Source organism: Stigmatopora argus, chromosome 1 (assembly GCF_051989625.1).
Source record: "Stigmatopora argus isolate UIUO_Sarg chromosome 1, RoL_Sarg_1.0, whole genome shotgun sequence".
NCBI lineage: Eukaryota > Metazoa > Chordata > Actinopteri > Syngnathiformes > Syngnathidae > Stigmatopora > Stigmatopora argus.
The window spans coordinates 6,592,489-6,619,261 of record NC_135387.1 but is presented as its reverse complement, the minus strand read 5'-3'; the positions used below and the strand labels follow the sequence as shown (position 1 = coordinate 6,619,261).

General features: G+C 39.2%; 1 protein-coding gene across 1 annotated transcript in view; it reads right to left on the bottom strand.

Annotated features, from left to right (window-relative positions):
* skia (v-ski avian sarcoma viral oncogene homolog a) overlaps nt 1–26,773 on the bottom strand; it is a 74,538-nt gene that overhangs the window by 37,410 nt on the left and 10,355 nt on the right. The window lies entirely within an intron of this gene.

Here is a 26,773-nt window from a genome sequence, read left to right as displayed (position 1 = left end):
GCACTCACCTATCGATCAGCCGCATCAGGAAGGTGCCAGAGGATCATGGAAGAAGAAGAAGAAGAAGAAGAAAGAGAGATGGTTGTTTAGCAAAAACACAGAACTGTTTCTTGTCATATTTTCTTTAGTTAAATACATTTGACTTTGTTGTATAGGCAATGAGACTTACTACAAAACTATTTCTTTCGGTTCTCATATCCATAAAATGTAGTGCAGGCTCTCATTGAGAGTTCAGACAATGAATGCATCAGTTTGTTAGAATGGTGTGTCAACTGTTACAAGACAGCTTTCTATTACAGGTGAGCTTCAACTTGGATATACCAGTCTTGGTCACAATGTCAAATGCACACCCTATTAACAAATAGGTGTCAAACTTTTTTTGTCAAGGGTTGCATAGTTGAAGTCTCATAAATGGGCATCTCGACTGTGAACCCATATAAACATGTGGTTACTTCATATTATCACATACCACCAAAGTGTCTTGAAAAGACATTAACTCTCACTTGTTAGATAGTAAACTACTTGTATTATAAATTGATCTGCATTGCAGGAAACCTTCAGATGTTTTAACTTAGACCTTATAATGAGTTGTGAGGATGTCCATAGAATTTGGCCTCAATTTTAGCTTTAGGAGTTATTTGGAGAATTTGCCTTGAAAGTCTAGTTTTAAATCTTGTTCTAAGTGGTCTTAAAAATACCTAAATTTCACTTGATGAAACCTGGATAAAAGCTTTAAGCACAAAACATGAAGCCGATGCACCTGATTTGCTTTTGTTGAACATGATTTTTAACAGAACCAAGGACCCACTCACCATCAGATACCTTACATTTGGTAGTTTTGCTAAAAAGTCAAGCACATACAATGATTACCTGGTGACTATATGGGTGTTTGTCAAAAAAAGTAAAATGCATGTAGGTCGGTTGTCCACTCCTCTTAACAAACAACTATTGGAAACCAAAAGAGGTAAAATAAGCTTTTCCATATTTATTTATTTACTTATTTATTTATTTATTTATTTTTCTGCTGCTGTTGGCTGGCAAACAGTTTACAGTCTACCATAGTTAGATGGTAGTAGGCTCCAGGACCCCCGCAATGCTCATGAGGATAAGCAGTGGGTAAGAATGATGCTTATATTTCACTAGAGCTGCGTCTTCTCAAAAGCACCACCCCATTGCCTGGAGCAGATAAGCTGTCAGAGATTTGATCTCAAAAGGATCAAGAAGTAAATACCACATAGAGATTTGCTACTTTAAAATAAATACATATAGAATGATGCATACATCTCTAAGAAACAACAACAATTAATTCTGGGAGGGAGTAGAACTCAGAAACAATAGCAAAAAGAGGGCGGTTGATGTGTTTGGAGACGGTGAAATCCCTTAGTTGGTCTCACTTTCACATGGTGATTAATCACTTAAGAAGATTGTGCCCACCCCTGTTGCACCCCACACCCTTATGCTGATGCTCATAACAGGATTGGTCTGGCTAATGTCTCTGCTTAACACATTTCAGATCCAGGCTATAAAGAGGCAGATTTTAATATGAAAGGGTAGATGAATTGCAAAGACAAAAGACAGATGATAGTTCCTGACTTTTTCTTCTCCAGGAGGAGGGGACAGGGTCCTTCCACCCTGCATCAGCTTGGCTTTCCCTGTGTGTGAGAGTCGGCATGCAGGGGGTCTTCACTTTCTCTGCAGCTAAAGGGATTAGCTGTAATTGTGACAAAAGCACTGTCTCCAAGCATTTTTTCACATAGGGCCTCCCTTTTTAGAAGGCTTCAGACAGTCAGTTCCTCTGCAGAATTCCCATTTCTTACTGGTCAAATCTATTCGGCTTGGAGTACCTCGGAATTCCGTTGCGGGACATGTGGCAGCTTGAAGGAGCCCTGAGCTCAAGATACTGTGTTTCAAGAAATGATTTAATCGTTGATGCTATCGTTGACTAGTTTGGTGTTTTAAGGCTGAGAATTATAGTTATCTATGATCTATTAGCTAGTGGCTAATGTCATTTCTAGATGCACTGGAAAGCCTATCTGTGATATCTGCTAAGCCTGGTTGCATATGGAAGTGATTCAACAAGAAAGAAGCAGAGAAAGTGTTAAAAAAGGAAAAGGAGATGAAATGCCATGACTGCTAAGAAAAAATATCTGTTCTCACAATAATAGAGTAGTTCGTGGCTGACATCATTTGTTTGTGTTGGTTCTTAAATTTGCAGTGAATTCCTCTAACTAGGATTTTAGAACTCTTTTTTAATCTAGTTTGGTAAGGGTTATGGTAAAACCACATCTAGCATTTGTTTTTTAAATAGTGAAATATGTCAGCACTACTCGACAAAAGAAACAGATGTGAACAAGCAACGAAGACTAAAGGCACAATAGTACCTTTTGCTTCTTGATACTGCAAGTGAAGCTACCAAGGCTAAAATATGTCGACCCCACAAGTATAAAATATTTAGAAAATGTCACAAATACATGATGGCTGAGACAGTAGGTACCCTAAATCACTTTTTTTTAGCTTGGTTGCCTCAGCAATTTATAATATAGTCCGACTCTCTGATGAAACAAAATCCCACCAAACATGCCACTTATACCCAAGTGTGGCTTGTGTATATTTTTCCTCTTTAATACTTTTTGTTCTTTCTCTGAGGGACTTATACTCAGGGCAATTTGTAATCCAAAAAATACTTCTGTAATGTTGTATATTACAGACAAACATTTTTTTACTTCAGTGTCATACATTTAAACTCCATCAAGCAATCTACTATTACTCATTGGAAGGCGTGGAATGAAAGCAGGAAGGAAGGAAAGAAGGAAAGAAGGAAGGAAGGAAGGAAGGAAGGAAGGAAGGAAGGAAGGAAGGAAGGAAGGAAGGAAGGAAGGAAGGAAGGAAGGAAGGAAGGAAGGAAGGAAGGAAGGAAGGAAGGAAGGAAGTAGGGAAGTTAACGCACTAAAAACCCACGTACACAAACAGAAAAAAAATGCAGCTTGATCTAGGCTTACTGGGTAAAAGTAAGGCGCAAGTCCTCCATCTTCTTCCGCCTTAACTCTGCCCCACAGAGTCCCTTTAAACAGTATAAAAGTTGGCATTCTGGTTTGATTTTATGACTGCCAGATGGCATGAGAGGGGCCTGACTGCCTGTGAACTAGCCTCCACCCCCGTAAAACAGTGACCAGTTGACCCTAGAGCCATATAAACCTGGACTCTAAAACAACAAGGCTCCAAACACTAATTCTAATCAGGTCATTGGAGTAGTGTTGGCATTAATGCCATCTGATTCCTAGACCACGGGAAACGGAGGTTTTAAAGTTTCAGCATTTCTGCAGTCTCAAATAGCACGTAAAATTTTCTGGCTTGCAGTTTCATGGGGACCTCATTAGCTGCTTAATTATGGCGTGGGAAAAATAAAATAGTAATCTGGCGTGGCTCATTTTAACATTTCACAGAATTGGTGACCCTTTTGACCTCACAAAAAATCCAAAACAGGACCGGTTTACTGAACCACTGTGAAAATGGAAAGCAGGCAGAAACACAAGGCAGACTGTTAGAAATGCGGACTGACTCTGCAAACACTTCCTTGAGAAGTAATTAAGGGAGGGGCCCGCAAAGCTTTAATTGCACCAAATGTCATTTAATGACTAGAGGTCACAGCCCTTCTTTATTTCTCTCATTAATCAGCCCAGGTCGTTGAAGGGTCAGGTTGAACAACATGTAATGCAAATTTTGGGCTTCATTTACATACTGCAAAATAGAAAACTGATTATTAGTAATTCCATTAGTTAATCATTTAAAGGGCAGTGATAGTATTTAACTCAGGGGGTGCCATTCACAGAGCTAGACCTCCAATATATTTTGACTAGGAATGGTAAATCAACTGGATCTAGCGCTGTCTAGGGCAGACCATGAGTTAAATATTACAGAATTAGAGAAAAAAAACATGTGGACATTATGTTAGGTCATGTAGGCCAAACATGTATATTAAATGTTAACATTGTGACCTATGTTACCTAAAATTTTGTGGAAACCCAGGTTTTTATGGGGTTAAAGTTTTTATTTTTTTATTTTTAAAGCAGTCACTTAACAGGGTTAGGATTTTAATATACTTACTAAAATTCTTATGTTCTATAAACTAACTTGCCAATCAGCCAGGGTCTTTAGTTCAGTTGTTGTGGCCTGTGATTGATTCCTAATGGATTAAGTTATTAACTTTCTTTACTTCAAATGTCATTAATTTTACTTAAAATTTAAACCAGTTAATGGAGGTCCAGTTTACCTGATCCATATATGGTCAAATGTATCATACTTAGTATTGTTTCCCTGATAAAAACTGATGTATCATTTAAATATGATACAAATTTATGAAAAATTATATTTAGAATATTCTAACCTCTCTGTTCAGAGTGGCCATAAATGGCTCAAAGTTTAAAGATTTTTAATATGCAGGAAATAATTTAGTGGTTTGTGCATTAAAGGTTATTAACTGCATATTAACATTTTTTAAACTTTAGTTTTCCATCAATATGTGAAAATTCAAGTAGGATACTTTGACTTGAAAAGTCATGTTCTGTCATTTTTTTTAATTTTATAGTACAGCTATTGCTATTCCTGTCGAGGTGGGTTAAAGGTGAACTCAGAAAAAAGCTTGGGACGCTTCTGAGGCATTTCTTCTGAAGGAGAGCTTGAGGATGCCAAAATATTTAGGGAAGAGGAAGGAAAAGTCCTATTTGTATAAGAAATGCCTTGCAATGTAAGCAAATGAGGAAACTGTGGTTTGACTATAGTGTCAGAATTGGCTGGAAATATGAGTTGCGGCTACAGATGATTTAACACCATTAATTGACATGAGGTGACATGGGCCATCCTACCTCCACATTGATTTCAAAACTAATGGAAACGACAGGGGCAGGCGTTTTTCCATTACAGTTTGTGGCTTACACACGCCTTGGTCCATTCTGTTCTGCCTATTCCCCCCTCTCCTCTCACATCTGGAAAGCAGGAGTGCTTTCTCTGCCATTCTCCCTGCACTCACACAACACACACGTACAGACTGACGTCATGCAGATCACTTTTCCTGATGGGAAGCATATGAGCTGAGAAAGGAACATTGAGGAAGGGGGTGTTGTCTCCACAACACACAAGAAAGAGAAGAGCTCACTTTTTCCTGGATGTTTTTTCTAATAGAGCAGCAGCTTGATAAAACCACATCACAAGCATTGCAAGCAGTGGCAGGTTAGCACGGAAGAACATTAGCTCCACTCATTTGCTGGTAAAACTATGTCTTCAATGACGGCTTCAGCGTCGTTCTCCAAATCTAGTGTGGCTTTTGTGCAATTATTCACAGCTCTTCCGTCATGCAAAACAATACGGGGAGAGATTTGGACGTGCCTCCAGAAAGAAAAATGAAATTCCCGCCCAACCAGTATTTTTGTCTCACTTTCCTGCTGCAGAGCAGCACCATTCTGTGTGCCAAAACTACCGTATTATGCTGTTTAATATACCCCCCCCCCGCCATTTAATATACCCGGGTATATTAAACGGCAGATGTATATTAAATGGCGCACAAACGGGAAGGTACCATCCACTACGTACGTGACGGGGTGCATCAACATTTTGCAGACTATACCTGTATTAGGTTTAAGTAGGTCATGTAACAGGATTAACCTTAATCTGTTTCATAAGTAAATAAAATAAAGGCTGCACTTTAAGTGCAAGAGATTTTGGTACCTTAGCCAAGTTTACTAATTTAACAGTACAATCTACCGTATTTTGCTGTTTAATATACCCCCCAATCCCCCCCCCCCCCATTTAAAATACCCAGGTAAATATGGTATAAGTGATTTTGTGCAGTCACTCATTCAATATGGAAAGCACAAGCAGGACGGAAGCTTTCAGAGACGACATTGCGTCTACTTCCAGCACAGTGAGTAGGAAAAAGCGGACAGAACTGACTGTCGAACGAAAGCTCGCCATTCTACACGAGCTGCGAACCACTTTCAGAAACAACAAGCGAAACTGTGCTAGTAACTACTTACTGCTGAATAAAGTCTGACTTGGAATTTTAATGAACTTAAGTATCTATAATTATGCCCCCATGAACACCATACAAATCTTGCCAAAAAAGCTGAGTTGCCGTTTAATATACCGGGTATATTAAACGGCAGGGGTATATTAAATGGCGCACAAACGGGAGGCTCAAAAAAGCAAAAATAATTTAATATACCCAGGTATATTAAACAGCATAATACGGTAACCTTGAATGCTGCTCTCTGGGCAGATACTCATCTACTGTGTCAACATTTAAAGCAGTAATGGTTTTACTTAGCTATTACAATCCCAGACAATTAGACCACGCTCCTCTCAGTAAGATCATTCCTGAATAAGAGGATATTTGGGCTTCAAAAATCTTGAAAATTCAGCCTGCACCTTTCTGATTTCCTGCTACAGTACATCATACCTGTCAATTCGTACATCTTTTTGACCAATACGGCGTACAGTGAAAGTGAAAACATAATATGGGAAAACACAAAAGATAAAGGAAAAAAAATATTTTATCAGGCGCCCCCTGTGGTCGATTGGTTAGCACATCAGCCTCACAGTTCTGAGAGTCAGGGTTTTATCCCAGGTCTGGAGCTTCCTGTGTGGAGTTTGCATGTTCTCCCTGTGCCTGAATGGTCTTTCCCCTGGTACGACGGTTTCCTCTCACATCCCAAAACATGCAGCGTAGGCTGGTTGAACACTCTAAATTGCCCCTAGGTATGAAGGTGAGCCATGCATTTGGCTGGCCACTAATTCAGGGTGTCCCCTGCCTGATGCTCATAGTTGGCTGGGATAGGCTCCAGCACCCCCTGTGACCCTTGTGAGGATAAGCGGTACAGAAAATGAATGAATTATTTAATATATTAATACTAAGATATATAACTTTATGTTAGATTTGTTTTTGCAACTGAGAGCACCAACACAACTACTGTAAGCTGTGGCCGACACCAATATAAGAAAAACAAATCAACAGGCCAGGCCCTCCCGGAAACTTGTCCACCCATCCCTCTCTCTCTCTCTCTCTCTCTCTCTCTCTCTCTCTCTCTCTCTCTCCAGTCAGTCATGTGGTTTGTTTAAGGACAGCATGTAATACACAAAACTTTACACATCAACTATTTACATTATGGTAACTGGGCTGTGTGCATGTTGCAATGTTACACGACTAATAATTTTTATTTGAAATAATGTGTATCATTGTTGCCATGGTTGACAAAGACAACAATGGAATCAATAATGCAACAACAAAAATTGAATTTTTTACTCATTTTAATTTTATGTTTTGGGAAGGGATTTTATCATAATCGAATGGGGTGGGATAAAATGGCTTTTAATTAGGTTACTCCACACCTCTCTGGTATCCTAAATCACAGCTTTTTTTTATTTCGTCTCAGAACAAGTCAATCTACTCATAAATCGCATGGTTTTGTCTATTGCTTGTGTATTATTTACAATGTGCATGTAAAGTGTCCTCCAATTCTGAAATGACCTAATTAACAGCTTGTATTGCATATTTATAGAATATTTCTTACCATTTTACATATTTGATTTCAACTTGTAAACCTCATACTGGTGTAACAGGCAAAGGTTGGCAGGAGCTGAATGAAAATTCAAGCAAAGCCACAATTTGCACAGAGAGCCGCTCACACATACAAAAACCATACGCGTAAGTGCATCTAAGCAACAACACAAATGGGCAGTAAACAACCTCACCCACTCGCACACAAGTGAGAACAAAACAGAAAAAGCAAGAATCGGATTAAAGCAGCGAGCAGGGAGAGGTGGCGCTGGAAATGAATTGTGTGTACTTTGCAGTTGGTATATAAGCCCCTTCGTGCTGAGGGGCGATTACCTAGTTTGCAGCCCTGGTAATCTGAAAAGCAGCTTGGGTAGAGTTTTTAAAGACACAGCACTGGTGGCAGCCTGTCCCCGCTCCCCCTAACCAGCATTGGTCAGCTTCCTAAGTCTGCCCACATACTGTGTAGACATTTCAGATGCCGCACATGTCTTAATGTTTCTGACGCAAAAGTAAAACTGTCGATGCATTTGGTGTTTGAAAGCCACCAAGATCACCATTTCGGCACAACATAACTGTTATGAGTGTAAACGCGCCTATATTTTTGTTGCCACTGACCTTTTTTCCAGGAAAACAATACAGATGACTTCATGCCGGAAATCTCAAATGAGCGATGAGAAGCATTTATATCTTTGAACGCAATAAACTTTTATAATGTGTCGTGCAAGAAGTAGTTAAATCCATTTAGAATGGGAGAAGTGATTACAACAGACTGTGTTTCTGTTTTCTGAACCGCCTATCCTCACAAAGGTCGGGGGTGCTAGAGCCTATCCCAGCTAACTACCAACCCGCTAACCACTCGTCCGCTACTTGATTGTGAGTAATCAACACAAAACAGTAGAAAAATATTAACCAGAAAAAAACAATCTGAAGAACCATTCCAAGATATTTAAATGGGAAAAAAGTACCAAAGTGTGTAAATGGTCATTTGAAGAAACTCTAAGCAACTATAGCAATAACGATTTTTCTGTATAGGGGGTTCCCAAACTTTACTCAACAATACAGATTCCATTTTAAGTCATATTTTGATCTATTGCATGAGTCAGTTTAACCGGGGTACCAAAAAAAAGATTTACGATCAACTAATTGTAAGGAATGTGTTAATGTTCCACCCCTTATAATCATAATTGAAACCTGGTGGGGCGGCCTGGTGGGAGAGTGGTCAGCGCGTCGGCCTCACAGTTTTAGGGTCGAGGTTTCGATCCCAGGTTAGTCCTCACTGTGTGGAGTTTGCATGTTCTCCTCGGGCACGCGTGGGTATTCTGCGGGTCCTCCGGTTAACTCCCACTTTATACTATTATGTTAGTGACACTAAATGTTAATGTTTTGTCTTACATTGACCCAAAACGTGATGTACCTTATTCAGATGCCAGGTCGAACGTACTTTCTTATGATTTACCGCAGTGTTTCCCAACCTGTGGCACACTTTTTGCATTGAGAAAATCTCAAGGGACACCACCATCTGAAAATCTTATAATTTAAAACTATGTCGCCTACTTTAACAATAGTCATTCTCATCAAAGTTTTATCAGCAGAAATCACATAAGCCTCCAAAATTATTCCAAAATCCAATTTTCCACACTTATCAAATGTCACCAAAATTTGATGTCTGCGGACCCTGAACAACTGGTTCGAGTGATGCAAAAATAAGTAATGTAATGTTTTTAAACACATAATTTTATGACTTTTTCCGAATATTACTTAAATTTCCAAATATTACGCAAAAAAGTGCTCACACAGACTTTACATCGCCAAAGGTTGATGCTCAAGGAACCAAACAACTTCCGGTTCATGTTAGAGAAAAATAACAAAATGACTGTTTCACAATTTGAATCTTGAAATAGTATAATCAATAATTTAACGTTCGTCATATTTTGATTCTAACCTTGTAATAGTTCAATTTTAATGTTGTTATATTCATATTAATTTTTCTCTCTGAATATTGCATCGTATGACAATTTCCCGCGTCACACCCGATCATTGCCCAGGGCACACCAGTGTGCCCCGGCACAGTGGTTGGGAAACACTGATTTACGGTGCCCAGTCCTGGTTGGAAATAAGGAATCCAATGAAAATTTATGACATGCAAGGCTGTCAAAGTCCTATCAGATTATTTTGCTTTAAGTATATTGACATTGTCCTTCTTTTCGTTTCGCTCCATGCATCTGGATTTACAACTGTTTTTTGCCATTGCTACCTGTCGCTTCTCTTTGCAGCCGATTAGAAATCTAACAAAAATTTGCATCTCAAAAATGTTCTTTTGACCTTATCTTAAATCCATTACTATCCTGCCTATATATATATATATATATATATATATATATATATATATATATATATATATATATATATATATTTATATATTTATATATATATATAAATATATATATATATATATAAATATATATATACATTTTAATGCAAAAATACTACTGTACCAAGCTAAGATGTGAACTATATGAAAGACGAGTTAATAGATATCGGCAGGATAAGACAGGACGCATCTACTATGTGCCGACTAACATTTATATTGAACTGAAAAACAGGAACACTGCTGCCCAAGTATCTTTTTGTGTCCTAACCACAAGGCAGAAAATGAAAGAGAGAGAAGGAAAGAGAAAGAGCGAGAGAGAGAATAAGAAAGAGAAATGAGGATTAGAGTGAGGGATTGAGGCACACATCTGGGTAATTGGGGATGACAGGTCTTGGATCATCCCTCTCAAAAACAGAACATCTAAAAAATGAAGAGGGGTACGGGTTTCCTAAATGCTTCAAAGTTTGTAATAAGGTGAAGCCTGAAAGTTGAACCAAACCACTCCTTTCAATTTAAGATTTTATGTGAAGCACACGGCTGTTCATGAGTACAATATCGAAGATGTTTATGAATATATCTTTTGTCACCATCAGTTGCTAACTGTGTATGAGCACGTTTTGTTTTGGCACATTGAAAATCTACTGGCACAGCAGATTACTGCTCAAACACACCCACACACACATGATCCTTCCACCTGCCCAATGAAACATGAATCGTGACAGAGTATTCACGCCCTCTGCTTCAAGGTGACGTTTTTCCATTGGCAACTAGGCAAGATGGGCCTCAAGAGTTCTTATTGAGTAAGCTATGCATGTTATGCATGCATGGATGTATTTACCCAAAACAATATACACTCCCTCCTTCCATGGGTCATTTCCTATAGCTTTTTGGTGACTTCATATTGTTTTTTGAGTATTTTTAGGTAATTTCCTTGTCGAATCATCGGCTGCTATTGTCAATGGCAGTGAAGCATGAGCCTTCACTCCCACTCCTCCAAATTTAAATTAATTGAATGTCTCTCCTTGTTGATGGTGGACAATAAGTTAATTTTGGGTCACTTCCTTTGTTTGACTTTTAGTTTTGAGTCCCTTCCTGCACATGTGAGGGCTTTCCGGGGTCACTTCCTGCACATGTGAGGGCTTTCTGGGGTCACTTCCTGTATATGTTTTATAATTTCCTGTTGATCTTATGCTACCTTATGGTTCTCTAAATTCTGTTGATATCAGGTAGTTTTTATCCTGTTGTAAATAATACAGTAATACCTCGACATACAAGTGCTTATAAAGCATGATTTATGGGTGTGTGAGTGTGTGTGTGTGTGTGTATGTTAAGATTCTCTCGCTATGTTTGTCCAAACCGTGCGACGTAGAGAGTTGAATTTTTTTATGGGGGCCTGAAACGGCTGTCAGATCCTGGTTGAATTTCTTCACCTTATCTAAGTGTGTAAACTCAACCTTTATTTGTTACAGCTGAAAGCCGAGTGGATGTATGAATCGTTGTTTTTACCTGATGTGCCCTAAACGCACCGCAAGGCTGATTGGTCCGCCAGCGAGTTTCTAGGTGCTCCCCAGAACACTTGTTTTTCTGTCATGACGGGAGTTATAAAACATCCACCCATCCATAAATCACGCTTTATCTATTCTCTGATCCATATAAAGCATGATGTATGGATGGATGTGTGTGTGTGTGCACCTGAAAACTCGCTGGCAGAAATTATTCCCAAAATGATGTTTGTAAAGACGTGGAAAGGCGTCTAGGGTCAGCGCGACCAGCACCATCGTGTCTCGCCGAGTCTTTTCCGTCACAACAGAAAACAAAAGTGTTACGGGAGCATCCTTGGGAGTTATTGAAGATATTAGGTGCTAATAAAAGTAATAAATTAATAATGAATTAATGGAATGTGTTATTAAAAAAACAAAAGGTGTTTGTTAAACAGAAGGTAATTAGTAACACATTTGTACTCCCGATTAAAACCATGAATATGGAGGTGAAAATTGCGAATCATGGGGCGGCTTATACGCGAGAAATTGTAAAAGTCAACGATTTTAAGGCAATTTTAGTACTGCTTCTCTCACGTTTATGAAGAACAAGTATGTATTACAAGACAGTTAACATTTTTTGCCTCTTTTAAAGCAAAAAATTCCTGCAAAATTTAACATTTGCCAGTAGTTTCTGTAGAAGTAAGTGCACAGCGAACCTACATCACCTGTGTGTTTGTGTGTGTGTGTGTGTGTGTGTGTGTGTGGGGGGGGGGGGGGGGGGGGGGTTGCACATGTGCGAAAAAGAGTGTTCAAGTGAATTGTTCAGCCAGGGTGGTGAGTCACACTGCAATGTGGGGAGAAGGAGGGAGGAAAAAGAGAGCGACAGAAGAATGGAGGAGAGAGGGGGAGAGTGGGCAAGTGAGAGTGGGTTGGATGGGTGGATGTGAAAGAGAAAGAGAGGACGAGAACAGAGAGATGCTCTGGTCAGGCACGCGATGCTCTGCTGGAATCAGGTCAGGCCCACACCAGGCCTTCGTCACAGCTCATACAGTTGAACACACTTCTTCAGGGATGTACAACATCATAGGCTACCAGCTAAAGTAGTAACCCATCACACTTTTGTTAATGCTATCTTAAACTTTTTCCCAATCAATTCACAACAGTTTTATAATGAAATATTCAATGTCTTGGAGAATAATGGCTAATAGTCGCTATATTCTTATGATCATATATATATATATATATATATATATATATATATATATATATATATATACATATATATATATATATACATATATATATATATATATATATATATATATATATATATATATACATATATATATGGATTTGGGTTTATTATATTTTCAAATTATTTTTTGGTTTTTAGAGGTTAAGCAGTTCAGGTTTACTTTCACCATGTAAAATGCATCTATTGACCTTTACATTCATCTTTTGCTGTGACTGAAATTACTAATGGTTACTATTCTTCATTTTTTGTATAGGTATTTATTTAAGACGGAATAATCAATTGTAATTTGTTTGCAACCTTATTTATTTAATATAACAGCCCATCTATTCCTAATAAGCAAATATATTGATTAATATAGTAAGCATGTATATTATAAGGCTTTATATTCATTGCAAACACATTTATAATAATGATTACTCCAACAAGTCATCCAGGAAATCAATTTGCTCTCATTTATAACTGTTGGGAATGTTTCTCTAATTCCAATGTTTGCATGTGTAATCTTCAGTGTGAGTGTTAAACTGAGCCAGTAGTCTGGTGGTAAGGTGGGTAAATTTAACACTAAAAGTGTGAAGTTAAAAGTAGATGTCACTTTGCTCTTCCGCACAAGCCTTTACTCCCGCAGACATGTTGAAAGTGAATCCATGTTGATATCTCCTGACCCTACTCATAACAACCTTTTGACTTCAACACAGCCTAATTGGTGGCCTAAGACCTCTCAGGTCTTCTGACAAGAATGTGTGGTGTTGACTGGTAACCTTAGCAGTAGTTGCTCTAATTAAAGCCACGTTCAGACCCCTAATTCCTAACCCCTCCCCCATCGTACACCCCTATCTCTTGCTCGGACAGACAGTTGAGATCACGCTGCCATATCACTTTTCCGGAAATAAGAGCTGGCGGGCCAATGGGTTATTGAAAGGAACCAGAGGCTTTGGCCAGAGTAATCATGTCAATATTATCTATTGATTGATTAAAAATGTATTTCTTAACAGAGCTGTATAGCTATGTTGATCAATCAGTCGCGACATATTCACAGCACACCTTTCAACAGCCAAATGTTGCATAGGTGGTTCAAAGAGGGGAAAAAGATACAGCACAGAGCCGCCTCGTGGTGCACAGGTTAACTCGCCTGACTTCGGTTTGGGCAGGTGCGGGCTCGATTACTGCTGGTGGTGGTATGATTGTGATTGTGTATGGTCGTTTGTTTCTCCGTGTGCCCTAGGGCTGAGTGGCGACCAGTCTAGGGTGTATTCTGCCTTTCGCCCCAAGTCAGCTGGGTTAGGCTCCAGCAATCCTCGCAACTCTTTCGATGATTGAAAAAGATACCGCCACAATTTAGTTTCCTCAAGAGACAATTTCCCAAAAACTGATATTGAAATGGAGTTAGCGCTTCAAACAATAAAAGCTGTGGACTTCAGTTGTGAATGACAATTTTTTCACTATAACCATTTTTTAAAATATTGTTTTTTTTTCTTCGTCTGTCAATCAGTTCTAATCATACTTCACACAACCACTATTAGTGACTCATCCTATAGTTTAAGATTGCTTCCTATTTTGCAAAACTTGCATGTGAGACATGGTGTAGTATAATGTATATGTGTAGTGTGAAATGCTAAATCCTAATGATACACTTTTGCCTTGTGCATTAAAGCATGTAGATAGATTTAATTCTGCTTGTTTCTTCATATTGGTCTGATTATTCATGGCAGGCCAGGTTTATATGTTACACAATCATTAGAATATAATTTCCTGGGCTGTGTATGTATGAAAAGCTATCAATATTTTATGCAGTCTAACAGGATCAAAAATATGCTTGCTAATCAATTCAATGATCAGTTGCGGGTTCTATTTTTAAAAACAGCTTTGTATATCTCACATTAATGAGCAAATGTAGCTCATTTCTGAGCTTCATCTCTTGCTGTGCATGTGCGTGTTCTAAGTTGCATGAGTCATGTTAGCTGAGGCCCAGCCCACCAGCCAGACAGCCAGGAAGCAGTCTTTCCTATTCTGATTTTGTCCAGGATGACTGCATTTGCTTAGTAACCACATAGACGCTCCAATCACAGCAGCAGCATTTGGGATAATGTAGAACCAGGGAACTGTGTTCTGCATGGAGGCAGTGCATTAGGCTTCCAAGCATAAACACACTCAGACTAGCCACTGGTCTTCCTCACTTAATGCTTCAGCTCCCCCCAAGCATGAAAGGAAGACTGCCTTGCCTTAATGCTTCAGCTGGCTCACTTTGAGGGAGAGAGACTGTCTGGCACCTTGAAACACACTCTAAAGTCAATCCATTATCGCTTTTCCCTGCCTCTCTATGCCACGAGGGTGTCTGACTGTCTGCAGCGTACCCCCTGCTTCTCCAATTAACCTAATCAGACTGAAATAGAAATATCTGTGGTTGTTGCTGTTGGCTGTTCTTTGTAGCACAAGTACCACAGAAACTTTTTAAGAGTGTCTCTGAAATACCTCACAGCTATTTCTATTAGGAAGGACTTAGGTCCCGTTCAGAACTCTAAATGGGACTTTGTTCAACACACCCTGTATGCAGCCGGAAGTCAACAAAACGGTGACCCACGCAATACGCGTGTGAGGCTGTAAAGTTGCAGGTTTAGGGTGGAAACTCCGGTTGTTTGGTCAAGGGCACAAAACAACATCAATGCAGCGGCCGACTGTTTTCACAATTACAGATGGCTGCTAAGGCCTCAAGATGAGGCTCAAAGTTCATTAGCACCACTGTATGAAGACACACAAACATATTGAGTCAATAAACCCAGTCAGAGATGTGTTAACAGTGTAGATAGTGTCTGGCTATCTCTTTACGACTCCTACAGGCGCTTGTCAACATGGGATTTGTAACTTTTGCTGAAACACAATTCCCATTGGTCAGCAGTTTTAATCTTCCTTGCACTATTGAATAATTGAGTAATTACTCTATGACCCAGCAAACACTGGGAAATTGCAGAAATCTGTCAATACACAAAACATGGCAAAAATAAACTTTAACTTGGGGCCTGTTAGTTTTATTTATTGCTGTATATTATACACAAACAAACGGGTTACCTCTTTGAATACTGAGAACCATGTCTAATACTAGCACAAAGATTTCCCAGTGTGAAATTTGCATGTTCTCCTCTTGCCTGGGTGGGGTTTCTCCAAATTCTCCGGTTTCCTCTCACATCCCAAAACTTGCATAGTAGGCTGGTTAAAAACTGAAAATTGTCCCTAGGTATGAGTGCGAGCGTAAATGATTGTTTATCTCATTGTGCTCTGAAATTGGCTGGCAACCAAATCAGGGTGTACTTCGCCTACTGCCCGTAATTAGCTAGGATAGGCTCCAGCACCTCGGTGACCCTCGACTGATATGCAGGACAGAATATGAATGAATGAAGAATTATTGAATGAAACAATGTTTTTTAAAAAGATAACATTTTAATAATTATATGGTTTTTTGGGGGGCTCATTGTTTTGCAATATAGTAGTAGCGCTCATTTTATCACTGCCAGTCCTTCCCAGTTCCAATGAATTGGACATGTTTCACCACCAATAGCACTGAAACGTGATAATCGCTGCCAATCCTCCCAGTTCAAATGGATTAGACATCAATCACCATCAATGACAGCAACTGTCTTAACTGTTTGATATACGTATTTATGCACCACATGCTAGTGTTCATTACAGCCCTGCTTTGCTAGTAGATGGACATATAGTATATAATATAATTTCATATTGGCGACTTGTTCAGAAACCGTGGGTACAAAATTAAGGGAAAAAAATAATCAACCAAACATTATTGGAACTGTTGTCAGGTATAGATGTTTATCTAACTGTTGCAATACCGATGATTATTCAACATGGTGGAAGTAAGTGTGTATTTTGGCTACAGTGGAATGCGTATACACAAGCACTTGCAAAGCCATCACAACCTGCTAGATTGGGAAATGGAACGAGAGAAGTCAACTATGCACAGCCTTTTTAGCTCAGACAGAAAACTTCCTTCCTGTTTTTCTTGAGCTAATTCAATGGGTTTTATTTGGAACCCCCAAATTTGGCAGGTCCTCTTACTGGACACTGGATAGATGCAAGCAGTCTTGACTGTCTGCCTTTTTTAGAAGTGTTTTTTTGTTTGTTTACTTGTGTTTCAATGTGTTGTATATCTTTGTGAATACTGAGCAGAAAGAGGCCCGTTGGTTCAATACAGGTTGCTGGGAAGCCTCAAAATCAACTTGGCTGGCCAGAACACGCTGGCACTTTCCGCTCTGAAGCCGAACATTATGTTCCACTGTTAAACTCTTGGAGCTGAGTAAGTGCGAGAAAAATTCAAAGGAGGGAGCGCTTTAACTCAGTAGTCAAACCACTTGGTTTCTAATGGGAAAAGAGGGTGCCTTGAACCTTGGGGTTCGCTGTTAGTTCAAGTTTATAGGCTTCAACAACATGTGAATCGACATACTTTTTGACTTACTTTAGGAACCTACAACAGATTGACATGTTTGCCAGCTGTGTAAGTGTTGTTGTTTTTCATCAAGCACTCAATCTTCTAGTCACAGCTGAGTCTGGTAACAGTGAAAGAACTCTTGTTGTTTTGTTTAATAAAAAAAGGCCATTTGACTCTAACCCATTGTTGTTGTGAGGTGACCACTGACAGCCATCCCAGTATTATCACCTGATAAAGAGGGAGTGGGGGGTCCTGTGGGTGCTAACTCTCGTGCCTTCAACCTCACTGACCTCTGTAGAGAATACTGTATTTACACAAGCATAAGAGTGGCTGGTAGACATCAGAAAAAAATCCTTTGAAAAGAAAGCTTTACAGACAAATTTATACTTTCATTATAACTGATGGAACAAGGGCAAATAAGGACTCGGATTAGGAATGAGCAACCACACAGCCTTCAACAACAGTGTCTTAATTAATGAGTTCAACATAAATCCTGTTGATAACACGAAAATGCAGTCGAGAAAGGCAGCATGCCTCAAAAGTAACCGATTATATGTGGATCAAATTGAGTTACCGTATTTTCACGACTATAAGACACAATAAAAAGTCTTAAATTTTCTCCAAAATAGACAGGGCGCCTTATAATGCGGAGCGCCGTGTGTAAGCTCCGAAGTCTGACTGAGAACACTTCTTGCCGACACGCTTCTTATATAGAGAGAAGGCGGACGTGGGTGGGGTCAGACGCTAAAGGCACGCCCCAACAAGGTTCCCGTATATAGTGTGGGCATGTGTTTATTGCAAAACAATTTTGTTTTGGTTTCTAAGGCCCCCCGAAGCAGCGGTGAAAAACCAAGTCACGAAAATGAACTCTGAGCTTGCCGTCGTTCCCGGAGGCTTAACTAAAGCGCCGGACTAGTTACGCCACTATTTGCGAATGGATTGTGGCTGCCTGGACGAATGTGCCTGACTGCGTCTTTAAAAGTGGTGCGTCCTGTGTGTGTCAAATACAGAACTAGCACTCGTTACTGACACTGCGCCTTTAAATGCGATGCGCCATATAGTCGTGAAAATACGGTAAGTTAAAGCATCAGTCTGTCAAGGGATCAAATTTATTCTTTAAAGTTTTTTTTGTCCTCCCTCTTTCTCACAGTCAGGCTGGTTTCTGCTCCGTCTGAGGGAAGGCTAATGGACACATTAGCCGCTGGCTTGTCCCTCTGCGGTGATTAGGTGGCTGTGAGGTCATCCCTTCACTTCTGCCTTCATCAACATCAAAGATCTATCATTTCATTACTCCCATGGGGAGGAGAACGGGAAGGAGTCCTGACAGAATCATCAGTTGATCCATAAAGACATCCATTTAGGCAAAGCAAATGCTGAAAAGATTCAGGTAGAATGAGAACTAAAATTAAAAACAAAAAAAATTGAAAATGCTACGCACGTCTCGATTTTTGCGCTGAAGTCCAAGTACAAGACACCTAATCCATACATTCGCAATGAGGAAAAATATAGCAAAGCCAAATGTAAAATATTGATATGCTGCTGTATGTATATGTTGTCACGTTTGCATGATACTATCTTACCTTCAGCTTCGTGCGACAGCTAACGGAACTGTCTCGTATCGATGTTGTTTACTTCCACCATGTTGTGATTTTGCATACTATAAAATATATGAAATGTAGTTTCTTTATGGTACATTTTGTTGATTTGTAGCTCTTAAATATATAAAATAAAGGGTGGAAAACACAACTTTAAAAAATCATTCCATCTTCAAAAATGACACGATTGGGCTCATATTTGACCAGGTAATTGGATCGGTGACGTCTCAAGAAAAGCTGTAATTTGCTCATGAAACCAATGTGTTCTAATGGGCAGTCTTAAACCTCATGTTATTTGGATTGTTACACGTAAAAGGAACTATACCATTTCTTGTAGGGATTCATCCCCTGATAACGGCCAAAATGTGAATTTTCGTATAACCAAAGTCTAAAGTCCTTCGTTCATCTCAGAAAGTATTTTAAATGTACATCATGATGATTGGGCTCCAATAGCAACAGTGATGCTTCTACACTAAGTGCTTAAAGATTATGCCTGACTGATGCGTTAATATTTGGTTGATTGACAGCTACAAATCATTAGAACACTTTTTTTTTAAATAAAGGAAGATACGGCTTTTGTTTTTAAAGCAAGGTGTCCCTAAAGTGTTAATTTAAAAAATAAAGTGCAGAAGTGACTGAGCGACTGCTTGGTGTACACTCAGTTCTGAGTGTGTGTCTGCTGGAGATTGTATTGATTGCTGCAGGAAGTTGAAGCTGATGTTTCACAGTGCTTCCTGAGTAGATGGCTTTGCCACTGACAGTGAAAGCAGTGAGATGTGAGGTTCTGGCAGGGTTGGGGAGGCAGCATGACACAGGGGAAGTAGCTAGTTCATGAAAACATGAAAGGCTAAGAGACAAGGAGACATAACACCTCAAGATTTGTCCTTGGTCCAAGACTAAACACTAACTCCCATTTCAGTTTCCTCCCAGAACACCAGCTACCCTGAATAAATGAAGCCAACTCACTGCGCTCTATCTCAGACCTTGATGCAGTCGAAACTCTGATTAAAGTGCATCTGGGACAGTTAAATGTAGATGATTGTTTGCCGATGTGATTGCAGTATATCAATACAGACACTATTTCAGATCCTGTGAAGACTTGTCAGCTATATGTTTTTGGATGGCAAGTGCTTGATATTTTGACATTGGATCATTGTGTTTGCCTGTGTTCACTTTTTGATAGGAGCGCAAAAATTTGTTATTTGTTTTGTTTGGATGACACATCCAGCACGGTGTGAGTTATTTTTAACACAGGTGATATCAGTCTCAGTAAAGTGACTTAAATCACTGTCAGATATATGAATGAATGCATGATCATGACAGATCAAATTAATTTTCATAAGCCTAACCCAGACATTTTAAACAAAGTCAACTTTGCATAAAAAGTGACTGAATGCACTGAATGACACTTAATGACATCTGTCCTAGACATTCTTGCATTTTTATGACAGGTGTCATGTCGTGATTATGACAGTCTAATGGTGGTGTCATAAGAAGTATTCAAATAAAGCGCAACTGAAACTTACTAAGAATTTGAAGGGTGGGACCTCCAAATTTGGAATGACTTTTACATAACATTGCCAGCTTGTGTAAAAGAAGACATTGCGAGCATGTTAAAACACAAGTGTGGTAAATTTTAACTTATGTGTACACCCCATACGCGTAGCTGCACAAACATACGTCCAATTGGCTTAATCCTCTGCAGAGACATGCAGACGACCAGCAGCAGTCTGCCATGACTGGAGCAAAAGAATTGGGGGAAGGGGGATAGAAGAAGGGAGGGGGATTGGAAGTAGTAAAAGGGGCGAAGCAATGGTGAGGCAAGGGTCAGCTGCCCCTCTGACCTTTGCATGTGTGCACATGCGTGTGTCTGTGCACATGTATGTTCGAAGATAATTAAACAGGGCAGACAGATGAGTCCTTTGAGAAGACTGTGGAGGTCACATGGGATAAGTCAGCTCATCCAACCTTCCCCCATTGTACATACATACACTGTGAAGGCAGACGTATAGAAATGGCAGTCAGCTTTATATAAACAGATGTCCGACTGCTCAAGATGGCCTTGGTAAAGGAAGATGCTGAGAATAACTTCTTTGTTCTCACAGGAGGTTGACGGTGCTTGGTGGTTGGTTACACACTCTCGTTACCTTGTCTTAGACATCTATAATTAGGTTAATAACACGGTGTGGCCATGAAGAACCACATTGAGAGGTCTGTTGAGTAGAATAAGGGCTGTACGTGCATGAAGATATCTGAGAAGCATGCCTGTGTATGTACCTGCATACTTGTGAAGGCTTTACAAGAATATCTGACTGATGGGAAGGTGGAGGAGAGGATTTAACTAAAATGGCTCAAATTGGATCGAGTATTCAAGTCCTTGACAGGTGGAGGTTTCCGGAACCCCAGAAGGCAGGTATAGATTCTGAGAGGAGGGATCTCTTTTCACCATGTTGTTGTATTTAACATTTGTATAGATGATTCATTGTGCCAAGTGTGGCTGGGCTGTGCCACTCAATGATAATCAAATTAATAAATGACATTTTTTTCTAGTTAATTTAGAAACATTGTTGACTAGAAAATTGTCTAAAATGTCTCCTAAAAGTAGATACTGATAGTCTTTTTTTTAAATTGTCTTTTTTTATTACAGAAAAGCTTCAAGGTAGATATTGTCATTCAGCTCTTCAATAAAATCAAAAATATGCCGTTTTGAAGTTGTTTTCATGAATCTATTTTCAATTGAGAAAGTAAACCATTTTTGCCTTGATATTTATTCATTGACCATTCTATTAGAGAAGGAAACTAAGAACCATCTTCTTTTGTCTTTTGATTTGCAAAGCCGAAAAGTTGACTCATCGCTAAAACAATTGGCGAGTAGTTTAGTATTTAAAAAAGAGAACATTTTGATCACTCCATCAAGTTCATTCTATAAGAATACATTGAGAGACCCCATCACTGTCTGGTCAAGAAGGGGTAAATAACACTTAAACACTCAATTGAACTTTTTGACAAGCTACAGCTAAAGTGTGGTTGCAGTTTTTTTTTCTGTCCAGCAGCCTCAATGAACGCTCTCTAGCTCTGTTCATTTAGTCTTAACAATTCTGCGGTCCGAGACGTATCACCAAAAGACTGGACCTATGATCTCAACCCCGTGTTCAGGACAATGTTTTAATGGATCATTAAGGCAGCTCCTGATAAATCCTCGTTGAGATTAACCCACTTGGCCCTACTGTAACTAAGACCTTCTTGAGAGTAATCGTGGCTGTGTGAAATAAATGCTTTGGCTTGAGGAAGTTGCGGGGTATAGAAAAAAATGGTTGAATACATCAACAGGACTAAAAAAAATCCTCAAAATTGTTTGCGGATTTTTGATGAGATTCATCACCAATTTTCAAAACAGAATTACTATCAGGCCTGTAATTTAATGTATTCTTTCTTAAAAATAACCAATCAAATTGCACTTCATGCATTTCCTGTTACATTTGTCTATACAGGAAACCATAATGTTTTCAGCAAAACAAGCGAATAGGCACAACTGAAAATGGAGGAGGGGCGGGAACAATGGACAGTGTCCCATGACTCAGGCGCTTTGGGAGCCCCAATCACCCTGTTGGTATGGGGGTGGGTCATCACCTCTATCCATAGCACAATTGTAGATCCACAGCTGATACTGAGTACAAAGGGGGTGAGAAAAACCAGTCAGAATGCAGATACTACCCCCAACCCCATCAAATTCTCTCACAACAATACCTCACCGATCTCCTGGGAACTGTCAACTCCACATGGCTAAGTCAAAGCCAGTGTGCCTTTTTTAATCATTCATGTTAAAATTTAAGGGCAACAGTGTTTTTTTTTCAGATGTGTTTTCAAAACGCTAATCTGTGTTTTTTTTCTTGAAAGGGAAATGGAAACGTCTGATTGGTGTCTGTAAATGGGTGAAAATCTGTAGCCTTTCTTATGAGATCATGTGCTAATTAAAACCTTTAACAAATCCATGTAATTTACACTGTGCAAACAAAGTAAATGTCTTCCACGGCGGGTTACAATGGTTAAACTGTGTGAGAAAAAAAGATCATTCAAATTGTTTAGTAGAAGATATATGATTAAAAGTACTTAAGTAACTCTCCACGACCAACAGCCTATCCAGTTAATTTGCAGGATTTCGCAAAGCTGCAAGGTTGACTTGGCAGCTCTGTCCTCTGAGGAATCAAGTCAGTTCAGACAGAAATGGGATTAGTGTATTTTAGTATGAATTTGAAATCTGCTAGTATGTACCTGCCGTTTTCAAAATTGGGTTGAAATTAGATGCCTTTTACAAAAAGAAAAAACGGCCATCAGTGGAATATTGTCCAAATGGTCTGAGACAGACCACTGGATTGTGACAAGACATTGTTAGTGACTGTCCCAGGTGGATGTTGTACTACACATTGACAGTGGAGTGTGTCTTTGTGAATGTGTGCACGTGTGTATGTCTGTGTTTGGGGGTAGGGAGTGTATATGACTGTGGGAGACAGGCAGATGGGGATGGAAATGAGTAGGCAGTGAGCTCATGCTAATCTTCTCCTACAGCTGATCCAGACGGCAAACACACACACGTAGCCAATAATACATGAGACCAGATTGATGCACAATCACGCACCCATGACACATGAGATGCTCTGGCCATTCAAATATTATCTCATCTTGAATACAGGTCTGAAAAATTTTGGCCATTCGAATATTATTTCGTCTTGAATACAAGTCTAAAAGATTTTGGCCATTAAATATAATATGAAATAAGTTTGAACTATTTTTAGAAAAAATAATAAAGCTTTCTGATTTGAGGCAGTTTTTTTCAAATGGGGCTTTGGTGGAAAATATATGGGTTTATATTCATAATCAGAACATGAAAATGTGACACTATCAAAATTTTATAAACTATGGCTAAAAAGGACAAATGTTATTCCAATGCTCTCTTAAGTTAAAAAGGTGACTATACATATATATATATATATATATATATATATATATATATATATATATACACACACATATATACATATATACACATATATATATATATATATATATATATATATATATATATATATATATACACATACACACACCAAATAATTAAGAACATCCTGACGCACCACACCAGCCAATCCGAGACAAATCCAATCTATTGGGAGTCATCACCAAGACCCTAAAAAAGCATTACAGGACTAGTCTATATATACAACAGAAGCATTAATTCCATTACATCACACTCCCAGTGAATGTTAATTTGTTGTGACTGTGTACGTGTGTGTGTGTGTGTGTGTGTGTGTGTGTGTGTGTGTGTGTGTGTGTGTGTGTGTGTGTGTGTGTGTGTGTGTGTGTGTGTGTGGTGTGTGCGTGTGTTTGAGACAGCCATCTGCCTCGTGGGAGTTACACAGCAGCACGCAATTGGTGGGCAGGGCATATAATAGAAGCCATGGGTGAAGCAGGTTGCCTCTTTATTCGGGAACGGGAAGGTTGAGTGGGGCTGACTCCTCTTCTAAACATACATATGTGGCCGCAGAGGAACATGGGTAGGGGGAGAGGCCACTGGTGCTGTCAAAAGGGCTGACGCAGCAAAAAGTGTCAAGTACCCTCTGTCACATGTACACCCAGCATTTAATCTCATGAAGCCTGTTGCAATATGTGTCATTTCCAGTGTGGAACACCTTAAGTCATGAATTCTGAAGATGTGTATCGTACCCATCAAATTCGATAGCTTTTGGGGGGCCTACCACTGCTGACGTACAGACAAAAAACACAAGCAGGAGACAATAGGGTGATTGTTACTTGTCTTGCTTGTCTAAACTAAGCATATCTGATGTGATGTGTTTGAAGCATCAATGTAGCAACGTCAGCCGCACCGTCTCAGCACTTCATGGTCACACAAAAGAACTTTTTCCTTCCAACAGTTTGGACAGATTTGGAAGAGGTAAGAAAAGAAACATTGTTTTTTTCGGTTTAAAGTATAATTATGGCAAAACATACTTTTCATTAAGATTTGTCCACAACTTGTTCCCCATATTTGTTAAATATGTTGTTGTTTTCCTAGGAGCTTTTCCCTTGTAAAACTGCATCTATGCCCAAGAATACAGTAAAACCATAGCTACACCACATTTTAATATTTATGTTCACTTTGTATAGGTGGGGGATTTCTATCCTCTATTTATAGGCTGCACCCACCAAATCTGAAAAAAAGTGTATTTGTTCATATATAGGCCACATTGGAATATAAACCACATTTGCACATTGTATTATGGGATATTTTTGGGCATTATCCATATATTAGTTGCACTCAAAGTTCAAAGAGGCACAAAAAAGGAGTCTCATAGTCCAGAAATGTTTGTGTTGTCTAAATAGGCCTATAAGTACAGCTGGAAAATATGGACATTAAGTCATATTCCGATATATTTAGGTTAGATGTTGAAATACGATATACATATCCCGATATTTTCCTTCCAAACTATTCATTCCAGGTCAATGCTAAATGTGACTTCACAAGAAATTGTATTGAAAATTAGCCAAATCAAATAAGTCTTTCTTTTTTTTTAACCTGGTTCATAAAAAATGCTCTGTTGCTCAAATAAACAAAAATAGTGTTTATCAACTGGAATACATTACATACACAGGTGCACATTTGAGCAAGATCGATATATATGCTATAGTATAGATTAATTCCATATTCATTCATTCATTCATTCATTTTACATACCGCTTATCCTCACAATGGTCACGGGGGTCCTCCAGCCTATCCCAGCCAACTATGGGCAGGGCAGGGCACAATGAAACAAACAATCATTCACACTCATGTTCATAGCTAGGGACAATTTAGAGTGTGCAACCACCCTACCATCCATTTTTGGGGATGGGAGAGGAAACCGTTTTGCCCAGTCAGATAAGTTGGGCTTCAGTCTAGAATTCATTCTGTCATTTTCAACACCGCTGGACTCTGACTTTGAGTAAAAGGCTATCAACTTGAACTCGTTTTGTCACATCAATGTTGTGAACTCTGCTTGCGTGACATTGTAATTTGCATGAACTCTTTCAGTGCCATTGAGGACAGGCTTACAACCTGTAGCTCGAAAGCTGCATATGGCACTTGTTTATCCTTCTGCTGTGAATTTTAATGTACGTGTCATTAGATATGCGTCCAATCCATTTTGAATGGTTTGGATGTCTACTGTTGTCAATAGATAAATTGAACTGGCATACATACAATGTATTATTTTAACAGTCTTTCATTGTTTAATCACTCCTTTTACTCAATAATCGTCATCCCTATGATTCTCAAAGAATATGTTTGGCCATTCTCTGTAAATTTGTGCAAGAAAATTGCTTTAATGTATAGAATAGTTGAAGTGAAAGATATGTGGTGTAGAGTAGTTGCTGCCGTATTCAGGCTTATGCACCATGTGTGTCGATAAATATTTCAAAGACCAGCTCATTAAATAAACAAGCTGGACCTCAATGCCTACGGTAACCTCCCATCAATATTGAATGCTCACAAAAAAAATGACAGTGTTGTTCACAAGCCAACAGACAGTCCAGTCATCAAATCGCACCATCTGACTGAAAGAGAGCTTCTTTTTCACGCAACACCTGGAGCAGGTCACCGAGTTCTTGCTTCCGTGCAGCTTGTAGAATAATCCCAATGAGACATGCTTAAAGTCCTTCGAAGATTTAAGAATAGACACTGTGAGCTGAATGTGCTTGTTAGCAGAGGGCCATGAATATTCTGACAGGGATTTCACCAAGTGGGAGGAAATACTTTATTTCCATGCATGCTCTTTGCTCCTGAAACGCATGTGCTCTGAGCTTTGCGTGCAGCACATTCCAAGACTACTTGTATGCATGGCTGCCTAGAATGTTGGCTTCATGCAATACTTTATGGCAAGCAATTCTTCCTCCATGTTATTTAAGTAGCATTCTGTAATGTCCCTAGTGCTTAGCTTTTTTTCCATATCCAATTCAATCACCAATTGGTCCAAAAATAAAGAGACACAGGCAGAGTCTAGTCTAAGTGAGCGCTATAAAACGTACACTTCATTGGTAGTATACCATGGTACTCG